This window comes from Oncorhynchus keta, chromosome 37 (genome assembly GCF_023373465.1).
Source record: "Oncorhynchus keta strain PuntledgeMale-10-30-2019 chromosome 37, Oket_V2, whole genome shotgun sequence".
Classification (NCBI taxonomy): domain Eukaryota; kingdom Metazoa; phylum Chordata; class Actinopteri; order Salmoniformes; family Salmonidae; genus Oncorhynchus; species Oncorhynchus keta.
The window spans coordinates 25,350,613-25,362,662 of NC_068457.1; the positions used below are offsets into that span (position 1 = coordinate 25,350,613).

Consider the following 12,050-nt stretch of genomic DNA (forward strand, 5'->3'; position numbering starts at 1 on the left):
TTATTTTATACCTGGTGGGAATACTAGGGGACAGATTCCCTAAATACATAGATTATTTTATACCTGGTGGGAATACTAGGGGACAGATTCCCTAAATACATAGATTATTTTATACCTGGTGGGAATACTAGGGACAGATTCCCTAAATACATAGATTATTTTATACCTGGAGGGAATACTAGGGGACAGATTCCCTAAATACATAGATTATTTTATACCTGGTGGGAATACTAGGGGACAGATTCCCTAAATACATAGATTATTTTATACCTGGTGGGAATACTAGGGGACAGATTCCCTAAATTCATAGATTATTTTATACCTGGTGGGAATACTAGGGACAGATTCCCTAAATACATAGATTATTGTATACCTGGTGGGAATACTAGGGGACAGATTCCCTAAATACATAGATTATTTTATACCTGGTGGGAATACTAGGGGACAGATTCCCTAAATACATAGATTATTTTATACCTGGTGGGAATACTAGGGGACAGATTCCCTAAATACATAGATTATTTTATACCTGGTGGGAATACTAGGGGACAGATTCCCTAAATACATAGATTATTTTATACCTGGTGGGAATACTAGGGGACAGATTCCCTAAATACATAGATTATTTTATACCTGGTGGGAATACTAGGGGACAGATTCCCTAAATACATAGATTATTTTATACCTGGTGGGAATACTAGGGGACAGATTCCCTAAATACATAGATTATTTCATACCTGGTCATTTTACGCTCCTTTTGACGCAAAACTAAAATCATAAAATAATAATAATAAAATGTACTATATGGTAATTAATGAGTTGATTTCTGACTGTTACCTGTACAGTGATCTCCCACCGATGGTTGCCAGATTGGAGAAGACACCGAGGTCTGTCATGTTCTCTGGCCAGGACTGGATATTGAGGAACCCTAGAGGAGAAATGGCAACCCACAGACAAACACACACTGATTATAACAACTCATTAAGTTCAATGTCTTTATGTGCTTCTGATGCCGCATGAATGAAGATGACCAAAAGACTAGACTGTCTTGTACAGATGGATGATCTTAATTTGATCACTCTTTTGTTGCTGAGAATGTTCATGCACGGCAGGAAATGCAAAATTGTAGTGTATTCAAGGTTCAAAAAGGATTTAAAAGTTTGTGATTTCCACTTGAAAATGTCAGAATTTATTTGCCCTAACGATAAAACTCCAACAAAAAATGTCCATTCATTATAATCCACATAATCATTTACATTTCCTGTTGCCTGCTGTAGCAAACTGGCTCAAATTAAGATCTTACATGTGTAGAACTTTGAAAAGTTTATCAGTGATGAGAAAAACTGAATCTGAATGGGAGCATAACAACTGTGTCTTTATTACCCCACAGAGAAGAACTGAATGTTCTCCTATTTGATGAAGGAGGTATTTAGAGGGGAAGATACACTTTCATTGCTTTTATGTGCTTCTTACAATGATCCCATTTCTTTAAAGGAAATGTATTGGGTAAAGACAATATCCAACTGATTAGCTGAATGAGTTTAACATCACTGGGCATAATACGACTGTTGCATGTGCCTTAATGATTGATAATATTGTGTGTGTGTGTGTGTGTGTGTGTGTGTGTGTGTGTGTGTGTGTGTGTGTGTGTGTGTGTGTGTGTGTGTGTGTGTGTGTGTGTGTCTGTGTCTGTGTCTGTGTGTGTGTGTGTGTGTGTGTGTGTGTGTGTGTGTGTGTGTGTGTGTGTGTGTGTGTGTGCCCATTAAAGTGGACAGTATAGGCCCTGCCTTGAGAGATATTGGTCGTTGCTCTTCCTTATTGCCCTGGTTTTCATTATGAAAATGAAGTTTCACTCCATTAGCTATTTGGCTCAACCGCGAGTCGCAGGGTTTAATATGACAAAAGGTTTTACAGATGAGGTATAGCTCATCCCTTTATACAAGTCCTAATGGGCATTATCAGAAGAATAAATACACACACACTCCGCACGTACAGTACACACACACAGACACACACACACACAGGCACACACACACACCGAGTCTATACATTCCTTCTCTCACTCTCATATGTTTCCTCCCATGTCTCCCAGCAGCAGATGAGTGTGTGTGTGTGTGTGTGTGTGTGTGTGTGTGTGTGTGTGTGTGTGTGTGTGTGTGTGTGTGTGTGTGTGTGTGTGTGTGTGTGTGTGTGTGTGTGTGTGTGTGTGTGTGTGTGTGTGTGTGTGTGTGTGTGTCACCTGTGATCTCTCTCACTGTGCGGAACACGTTGAGCCGCTCCGGGTCCAAGGCCCCTATACCATGGTACATATCCCTATGGCCCATCAGAGAGAACAGGAGAGAGAGAGAGAGGAGCGAGAGAGATAGAGAGAGGAGAGAGAGGAGAGAGAGGAGAAAGAGAGAGGGAGAGAGAGAGAGGAGAGACAGGAGAGAGAGAGAGGGAGAGAGAGATAGAGAGAGAGGAGCGACAGGAGAGAGAGAGAGAGAGAGAGAGAGAGAGAGAGAGAGAAAGGTTGAGAGAGAGATTAAAACAGCTCTCTGCATCCCACTTTAGAATGTGTCTGCATGTGCGTAACATACCAAGGAACCTTTGACCTGACCTATTCCACCTACAGTCTGTGTGAATTAGAGATGGTCCTGTAGTGTCATGTTGCCTGAAGCGAGGTGTCCCAGGGCAACAAGGCAAGGTCATGGGGTGAAATGAGTTCTGACAATCTCCCCTGCCTTCTTCCTCTCTTCCTCTGGGGCAGGGCCTGTATGGCTGACGGTAGACCTATGTCTCAGAGTACATTATCCTGGTTGTATTCAGAAGGGAGGCCCCCATGCTAGTCGACAGACTACCCTCCCTGGACCCAGCTCCAGACTGCAACACGGTGTGCTTCTCTGTCTTAGTTAACAATGGAGGAGGGGGGCAAGGGGTGGTGGTGGGGGAGGAGGAGGAGGTCAGGGGAGGGTTGGCAAGGGGTGGTGGTGGGGGAGGAGGAGGTCAGGGGGGCAAGGGGTGGTGGTGGGGGAGGGGGGTCAGGGTAGGGGGGCAAGGGGTGGTGGTGGGGGGGAGGGGGGAGGGGAGGTCAGGGGAGGGGTGGGTTAGCCCATAACACTAGCAGCTGGAGTAAGGTAAAGTAACACTGTATGGCAGACGATGGATTGACCACGTAGAGCCTTGAAGGGCTCATGTCTCTACCATACAACATGCTGTCTCAGGCATCTTGTTACCAGTGTGAGGAACACAAAGACTAAATACATGGGAGTGTGTGATATGATTAAGCAATACAGCCAGAGGAGGTGTGTATATTGGCTAATATACCACGGCTCAGGGCTGTACTGATGTACAAGGCCAAGCAGAGTAGCTGGATACAGCCCTTAGCAGTGGTATATTGGCCCTATACCACCAACTCCAGAGGTATCTCATTGCTATAGAAACTGGTTACCAATGTAATTAGAACAGTAAACAAGTATTTTTGAGTCATACCAGTGGTATATTGTCTGAAGGTTGGAATGTTGTTTCAGCCAATCAGCATCTAGGACCCAAACTACTAGGTTTATAATAAACAGTACATACCCTTTGATGCCGGTGATGAGGAAGATGAGGTTGCCGTTGATCTTGGTGCAGTTGACAAACATCTCTATGTTGCTGGCATCCACCGTCTGGGCTGTCTGCAGGCTGCCAGTCCCTATGCCGTCACACACTGGAACAACACACACACACACACGCACGCACGCACCCACCCACCCACACCCACCCCCACACCCACCCACCCACCCACCCACCCACACACACACACACACACACACACACACACACACACACACACACACACACACACACACACACACACAATTGACATTTCTGCAACAACATTCCTCTGTCCAAGTCATAAGCTCCTTCCAGTTCCAAAGCTTTACTATCACACATACAGTAGTTCCACTCGTTGTCCTACCAACGACCTTGGCATTTATTCACCAACTAGTTCCCTGGTCAAGGATGGCTGCTCTCTCAAGTATTTTCTTATAGACTCATTATTTGATACATTCAGATTGCTCTGATGACTTGGAAGACTTACAAAAGCATGAGCCAACAGTAGTGTCCTAAATGGCCCTCTATTCCTTATGTAGTGCACTAATTTTGACCCGTACGGTACCCACAGGACTCTGGTCAAACGTAGCGCACCACATAGGGCATAGGGTACCATTTGGGCCGTAGCAATCTGAGCCAATTCCCACCGGCTAATGAATTCATTACATTGGTATTAATTACACTTATAGACCGGAAGTAGAGCCAAGTGTTTCTGACAGAGGCCTGACCGGGGTGAGTATGGCTGGCATTAACTGGTGTAACCAATTTTTGATTGTGATTTATACGAGTCATTTCAATACCTGAAATGTTAATTTGTTATCATTTCCCAGAGTTCCTTTGGGCCATCCCTCATTACCCCGCCTGTCCCCTGACAGTATAATCAAGAGATGTGGAATCGATAGACACACATATCTCTGAGCACTGAGGCTGAGAAACATAATTCATCAGCATTGGGGAGGAGACAGAGAGGGAAGGAGTGGAATATGGGAGGAGACAGAGAGGAAGGAGTGGAATATGGGAGGAGACAGAGAGGGAAGGAGTGGAATATGGGAGGAGACAGAGAGGGAAGGAAGTGGAATATGGGAGGAGACAGAGAGGGAAGGAGTGGAATATGGGAGGAGACAGAGAGGGAAGGAGTGGAATATGGGAGGAGACAGAGAGGGAAGGAGCGGAATATGGGAGGAGACAGAGAGGAAGGGAGTGGAATATGGGAGGAGACAGAGAGGGAAGGAGTTGAAAATGGGAGGAGACAGAGAGGTAAGGAGTGGAATATGGGAGGAGACAGAGAGGGAAGGAGTGGAATATGGGAGGAGACAGAGAGGGAAGGAGTGGAATATGGGAGGAGACAGAGAGGGAAGGAGTGGAATATGGGAGGAGACAGAGAGGGAAGGAGTGGAATATGGGAGGAGACAGAGAGGGAAGGAGTGGAATATGGGAGGAGACAGAGAGGGAAGGAGTGGAATATGGGAGGAGACAGAGAGGGAAGGGGTGGAATATGGGAGGAGACAGAGAGGGAAGGAGTGGAATATGGGAGGAGACAGAGAGGGGAAGGAGTGGAATATGGGAGGAGACAGAGAGGGAAGGAGTGGAATATGGGAGGAGACAGAGAGGTAAGGAGTGGAATATGGGAGGAGACAGAGACGGAAGGAGTGGAATATGGGAGGAGACAGAGACGGAAGGAGTGGAATATGGGAGGAGACAGAGAGGGAAGGAGTGGAATATGGGAGGAGACAGAGAGGGAAGGAGTGGAATATGGGAGGAGACAGAGAGGGAAGGAGTGGAATATGGGAGGAGACAGAGAGGGAAGGAGTGGAATATGGGATGAGACAGAGAGGTAAGGGGTGGTACAGACATCAGGATTGGTTAGGAGACAGAGAGGGAAGGGGTGGTACAGACATCAGGATTGGTTAGGAGACAGAGAGGGAAGGGTGGTACAGACATCAGGATTGGTTTGGGAGACAGAGAGGGGAGGGGTGGTACAGACATCAGGATTGGTTAGGAGACAGAGAGGGAGGGGTGGTACAGATGCGCCTCCACAGTCCAGTACGTCCTGTGCCTGCTCCCCGCACTCGCCCTGAGGTGCGTGTCTTCAGCCCGGTACCACCATTGCCGGCACCACGCATCAGGTCTCCAGTGCGCCTCCACAGTCCAGAGCTTTGGACTGTCACGTCCTGACCTGAGATATCTCTGTTTTATTTGTATTTTGCTTCGGTCAGGGTGTGACTAGGGTGGGTACGCTAGTTTTGTAATGTCTAGGGTTTTTGTATTGTCTAGGGTTTTTGTATTGTCTAGGGTTTTTGTATTGTCTAGGGTTTTTGTATTGTCTAGGGTTTTTGTATTGTCTAGGGTTTTGTAGGTCTAGGGTTTTGTAGGTCTAGGGTTTTGTAGGTCTAGGGGTTTTTGTATTGTCTAGGGTTTTGTAGGTCTAGGGTTTTGTAGGTCTAGGGGTTTTTGTATTTCTATGTTGGCCTGATATGGTTCCCAATCAGAGACAGCTGTTTATCGTTGTCTCTGATTGGGGATCATATTTAGGTAGCCATTTCCCTTTGGTGTTTGTGGGATCTGTCTATGTGTAGTTGCCTGTCAGCACTCGTTTGTATAGCTTCACGTTTCGTCTTGTTATTTTGTTAGTTTGTTCAGTGTTCATTCTTTAAATAAATAAGAATGTATGCATACCACGCTGTGCATTGGTCCGATCCGAACGTGACAATTATGGGGATACCTTTGGGACAAATGTCATTATGGGGGTACAGTATGTGGGTACCTTTGGGACAGATGTCATTATGGGGGTACCTTTGGGACAGATAAAATTATGGGGGTACAGTATGTGGGTACCTTTGGGACAGATGTCATTATGGGGGTACAGTATGTGAGTACCTTTGGGACAGATGTCATTATGGGGGTACAGTATGTGGGTACCTTTGGTACAGATGCATTATGGGGGTACAGTGTGTGGGTACCTTTGGGACAGGTGTCATTATGGGGGTACAGTATGTGGGTACCTCTGGGACAGATGTCATTATGGGGGTACAATATGTGGGTACCTTTGGGACAGATGACATTATGGGGGTACAGTATGTGGGTACCTTTGGGACAGATATCATTATGGGAGTACGGTATGTGGGTACCTTTGGGACAGATGTCATTATGGGGGGGGTACAGTATTTGGGTACCTTTGGGACAGATGTCATTATGGGGGTACCTTTGGGACAGATGTCATTATGTGGGTACCTTTGGGACAGATGTCATTATGGGGGTACAGTATGTGGGTACCTTTGGGACAGATTACATTATATGTGGGTACCTTTGGGACAGATGTCATTATGGGGGTACAGTATGTGGTACCTTTGGGACAGATGACATTATGGGGGTACAGTATGTGGGTACCTTTGGGACAGATGACATTATATGTGGGTACCTTTGGGACAGATATCAGTGCAGGGATGCACATCTTAGTGCGGTTCTCCTCTACTTCCATCTTGTTGCTGGGACAAGCCCTCACACAGGAGCTGTGATCCACCACAAAGTTATCTGGGACACAACACACAGATATAACAACTTTACTCTACACTTTACAGAAACTCTTCCACAGGGCTGTCCTACATGGTTGTCTATAACTTTACTCTACACTTTACAGAAACTCTTCCACAGGGCTGTCCTACATGGTTGTCTATAACTTTACTCTACACTTTACAGAAACTCTTCCACAGGGCTGTCCTACATGGTTGTCTATAACTTTACTCTACACTTTACAGAAACTCTTCCACAGGGCTGTCCTACATGGTTGTCTATAACTTTACTCTACACTTTACAGAAACTCTTCCACAGGGCTGTCCTACATGGTTGTCTATAACTTTACTCTACACTTTACAGAAACTCTTCCACAGGGCTGTCCTACATGGTTGTCTATAACTTTACTCTACACTTTACAGAAACTCTTCCACAGGGCTGTCATACATGGTTGTCTATAACTTTACTCCACACTTTACAGAAACTCTTCCACAGGGCTGTCCTACATGGTTGTCTATAACTTTACTCTACACTTTACAGAAACTATTCCACAGGGCTGTCCTACATGGTTGTCTATAACTTTACTCCACACTTTACAGAAACTCTTCCACAGGGCTGTCCTACATGGTTGTCTATAACTTTACTCTACACATTACAGAAACTCTTCCACAGGGCTGTCATACATGGTTGTCTATAACTTTACTCTACACTTTACAGAAACTCTTCCACAGGGCTGTCCTACATGGTTGTCTATAACTTTACTCACACTTTACAGAAACTCTTCCACAGGGCTGTCCTACATGGTTGTCTATAACTTTACTCCACACTTTACAGAAATTCTTCCACAGGGATGTCCTACATGGTTGTCTATAACTTTACTCTACACTTTACAGAAACTCTTCCACAGGGCTGTCCTACATGGTTGTCTATAACTTTACTCTACACTTTACAGAAACTCTTCCACAGGGCTGTCCTAGATGGTTGTCTATAACTTTACTCTACACATTACAGAAACTCTTCCACAGGGCTGTCCTACATGGTTGTCTATAACTTTACTCTACACTTTACAGAAACTCTTCCACAGGGCTGTCCTACATGGTTGTCTATAACTTTACTCTACACTTTACAGAAACTCTTCCACAGGGCTGTCCTACATGGTTGTGTACACGTGTCTGTGTCAGTCCCCTGAATTGATTTGTACATCAATAGTTTTGAAGACATTCAGGTTGAAACATTGCACTCAATAAAATGTGGAACATTCATGGTGTGGGTCATGGGTCATGCCAGCGGTATGCATGGTGTAGGTCATGGGTCATGCCAGTGTTATGCATGGTGTGGGTCAAGGGTCATGCCAGCATTATGCATGGTGTGGGTCATTGGTCATGCCAGCGTTATGCATGGTGTGGGTCATGGGTCATGCCAGTGTTTTGCATGGTGTGGGTCATGGGTCATGCCAGTGTTATGCATGGTGTGGGTCATGGGTCATGCCAGCATTATACATGGTGTGGGTCATGCCAGTGTTATGCATGGTGTGGGTCAAGGTTCATGCCAGTGTTATGCATGGTGTGGGTCAAGGGTCATGGGTCATGGGTCATTCCAGTGTTATGCATGGTGTGGGTCATGCCAGCGTTATGCATGGTGTGGGTCATGGGTCATGCCAGTGTTTTGCATGGTGTGGGTCATGGGTCATGCCAGTGTTATGCATGGTGTGGGTCATGGGTCATGCCAGCATCATGCATGGTGTGGGTCATGGTCATGCCAGTGTTATGCATGGTGTGGGTCATGGGTCATGCCAGTGTTATGCATGGTGTGGGTCATGGGTCATGCCAGCATCATGCATGGTGTGGGTCATGGGTCATGGGTCATGCCAGTGTTATGCATGGTGTGGGTCATGGGCATGGGTCATGGGTCATGCCAGTGTCATGCATGGTGTGGGTCAAGGGTCATGCCAGCGTTATGCATGGTGTGGGTCATGGGTCATGCCAGCGTTATGCATGGTGTGGGTCAGGTAACCGGTTCTTACGGGGACACTTCTCCACACAGAAGGATCCATAGGTGTACTTGGCCCGTGGGTTGGATTCCAGCTGGAAGGTGGTGGGGTTGTACACAAAGGGCTGGGGGCACTGGGTCACGCACGCCCGCTGTCGTTGAAGTTGGTGCAGGCCTGGAACGGAAACATTAGGAACACACAGTCTGAGGGTATAGGAGCGTGGGGTAGGACTCAATTGAACCAGCCACAGTAATGTACATTGACGTTGTCTTTGTTTAGAAACTACTGTCTGGGAAAACACATCTTATTCTGAAATGTGTAAGCATGTACGTGTTAGAGCAGTCTACCTGGTAGTGGTATGTTTTACAACAGACTCCCTTCAACCATATGGGGATTTTACTTCCCAGTGGGATACAGAGCTATTATGTAAACACTACAAGGTGGGTTAGATGGGATTGAGCCCTGAGGAACACAAGGACACACCACTGTTTACTGTTTACTACATGATCAGTCGTTTTTAGCCAGGTTTAATCATATTACAGTATACAGGCCATACTGTAACTGCACCAAAAGCACTCTTATCCTCCAGGCCATACTGTATCTGCAGCCAAAACACTCTTATCCTCCAGGTCATACTGTATCTGCAGCCAAAACACTCTTATCCTCCAGGTCATACTGTATCTGTAGCCAAAACACTCTTATCCTCCAGGTCATACTGTATCTGTAGCCAAAACACTCTTATCCTCCAGGTCATACTGTATCTGTAGCCAAAACACTCTTATCCTCCAGGTCATACTGTATCTGCAGCCAAAACACTCTTATCCTCCAGGTCATACTGTATCTGCAGCCAAAACACTCTTATCCTCCAGGTCATACTGTATCTGTAGCCAAAACACTCTTATCCTCCAAGTCATACTGTATCTGCAGCCAAAACACTCTTATCCTCCAGGTCATACTGTATCTGCAGCCAAAACACTCTTATCCTCCAGGTCATACTGTATCTGCAGCCAAAACACTCTTATCCTCCAGGTCATACTGTATCTGCAGCCAAAACACTCTTATCCTCCAGGTCATACTGTATCTGCAGCCAAAACACTCTTATCCTCCAGGTCATACTGTATCTGCAGCCAAAACACTCTTATCCTCCAGGTCATACTGTATCTGCAGCCAAAACACTCTTATCCTCCAGGTCATACTGGATCTGTAGCCAAAACACTCTTATCCTCCAAGCCTCCAGACACACCATATATGAGTCAACTGTTAGTCAAATAGAAGCCATTGATCCGAAGGCTAAATGGTGAAATGTTTTTCTCATAAAACGTTGAACTTGTCTGTCGTCAGTGTTTGCGACCTCTAATAGCGACTGGTAATTGAATTGGATAAGGCTCTATACGTTACAACTGTAATATCGCTCTGTTAGTAGAAAACGTTCCTTCATTAGATGAACAGAAAATGTTAGGGGGTGAAGGATCATAATTAGAATAATAAATTAGCCATTTGGTTGTTTCATCTGAGGAGGAGTCAGTAGACTTCTACAGTCTATTAAACACACAGAGGTGTGTCTTTCAGTAACTGGGAATTAGAGAATTTGTGTGAATTCTGTTGTGTTGGGAGAGTAATGTGTGTGTGAGGGGGTTAACTGTGGATAACTGTGTAGATGTTTGTGTGTATGCGCGGGCATCTGTGTGTTTGTGTGTGTCCACGTACGAAGCAGTCTGTGTCCTTGGGTCCCGAGCAGCCCCAGCACACTCCCTGTGGCAGCAGTTACTGACGTAGGGGCCGAAGCAACGGCCGTCACACTGCTCAGCACACACAGTCTTGGTCACTGTGGAGAGCACAGGGTTTACATTACTGACACAGGTACACACACACACACACACACACACACACACACACACACACACACACACACACACACACACACACACACACACACACACACACACACACACACACACACACACACACACACACACACACACACACACACACACACACACACACACACAGACACACATGCACTGCCAGTTATATAGTGTAAGTTATAGCTCTCCATAGAAAATGCCTGATATGGAACGTGGTCAATGATAAATCAATCCCTACACCCGTGTTTAATGACACTGGGTTTATACCCGGTTGAGAAGAGAAGAGGATCCCAACAACACACACACACTTCACACAGTGGCATAATAATTCTGGGTTGTCAAAGCCTTGTGTTTAAGTGCTCACTTCCTGTCCCTCTGTGTGGGAACATAATGAAGTGGTAGGACTGAAAGCTGTGGAGCTCTTAGCTCTATTATTCTGACTGAGGAACTGCAGAGAAAAGACCAATCACTCTCTATGGTTGTCTATGACGGCTGGAGTTCACCCTGTCATTACACAGAGGAGTGTTACAGTGAAATCCTCAGCTGCTTGAACTCTCTCTGTTTCTCTTGCTCTTTCTCTCTTTTTCTCTCTCTGTTTCTCTCGCTCTTTCTCTTTGTTTCTCTCTCTGTTTCCCTCTTTGTTTCTCTTTGTTTCTCTCTCTCTTTTTTTGTCTTTCTGTTTCTCTTGCTCTTTCACTCTCGTTATCTCTCTCTCTTTCTGTTTATCTCTCTTTCTGTTTATCTCTCTTTCTGTTTCTCTCTCTCTTTCTCCCTCTTTCTCTCTCGTTCTCTCTCTCTTTCTGTTTCTCTCTCTTTCTCTCTCTTTCTCTCTCTTTCTGTTTATCTCTCTCTGTTTATCTCTATCTTTCTCCCTCTTTCTCTCTCGTTCTCTCTCTCTTTCTGTTTCTCTCTCTTTCTCTCTCTTTATGTTTATCTCTCTTTCTGTTTCTCTCTCTTTCTCTCTCTTTCTGTTTATCTCTCTCTGTTTATCTCTCTCTTTCTCCCTCTTTCTCTCTCGTTCTCTTTCTCTCTTTCTGTTTATCTCTCTTTCTGTTTCTCTTTCTTTCTCTCTCTTTCTGTTTATCTCTCTCTTTCAACCTCTTTCTCTC

General features: G+C 45.4%; 1 protein-coding gene across 3 annotated transcripts in view; it reads right to left on the minus strand.

The window, feature by feature from the left end:
- LOC127916785 (receptor tyrosine-protein kinase erbB-4-like) overlaps positions 1–12,050 on the minus strand; it is a 419,139-nt gene that overhangs the window by 189,609 nt on the left and 217,480 nt on the right. The window contains exon 1 of one of the 3 annotated variants that reach the window (XM_052499917.1): positions 9,110–9,209. The exons of the other annotated variants lie outside the window; for them this stretch is intronic. The gene's annotated coding sequence lies outside the window, so the exon portion shown is untranslated. Of the gene's footprint in view, positions 1–9,109; positions 9,210–12,050 lie in introns of those variants that run through there. 3 annotated transcript variants of the gene reach the window in all.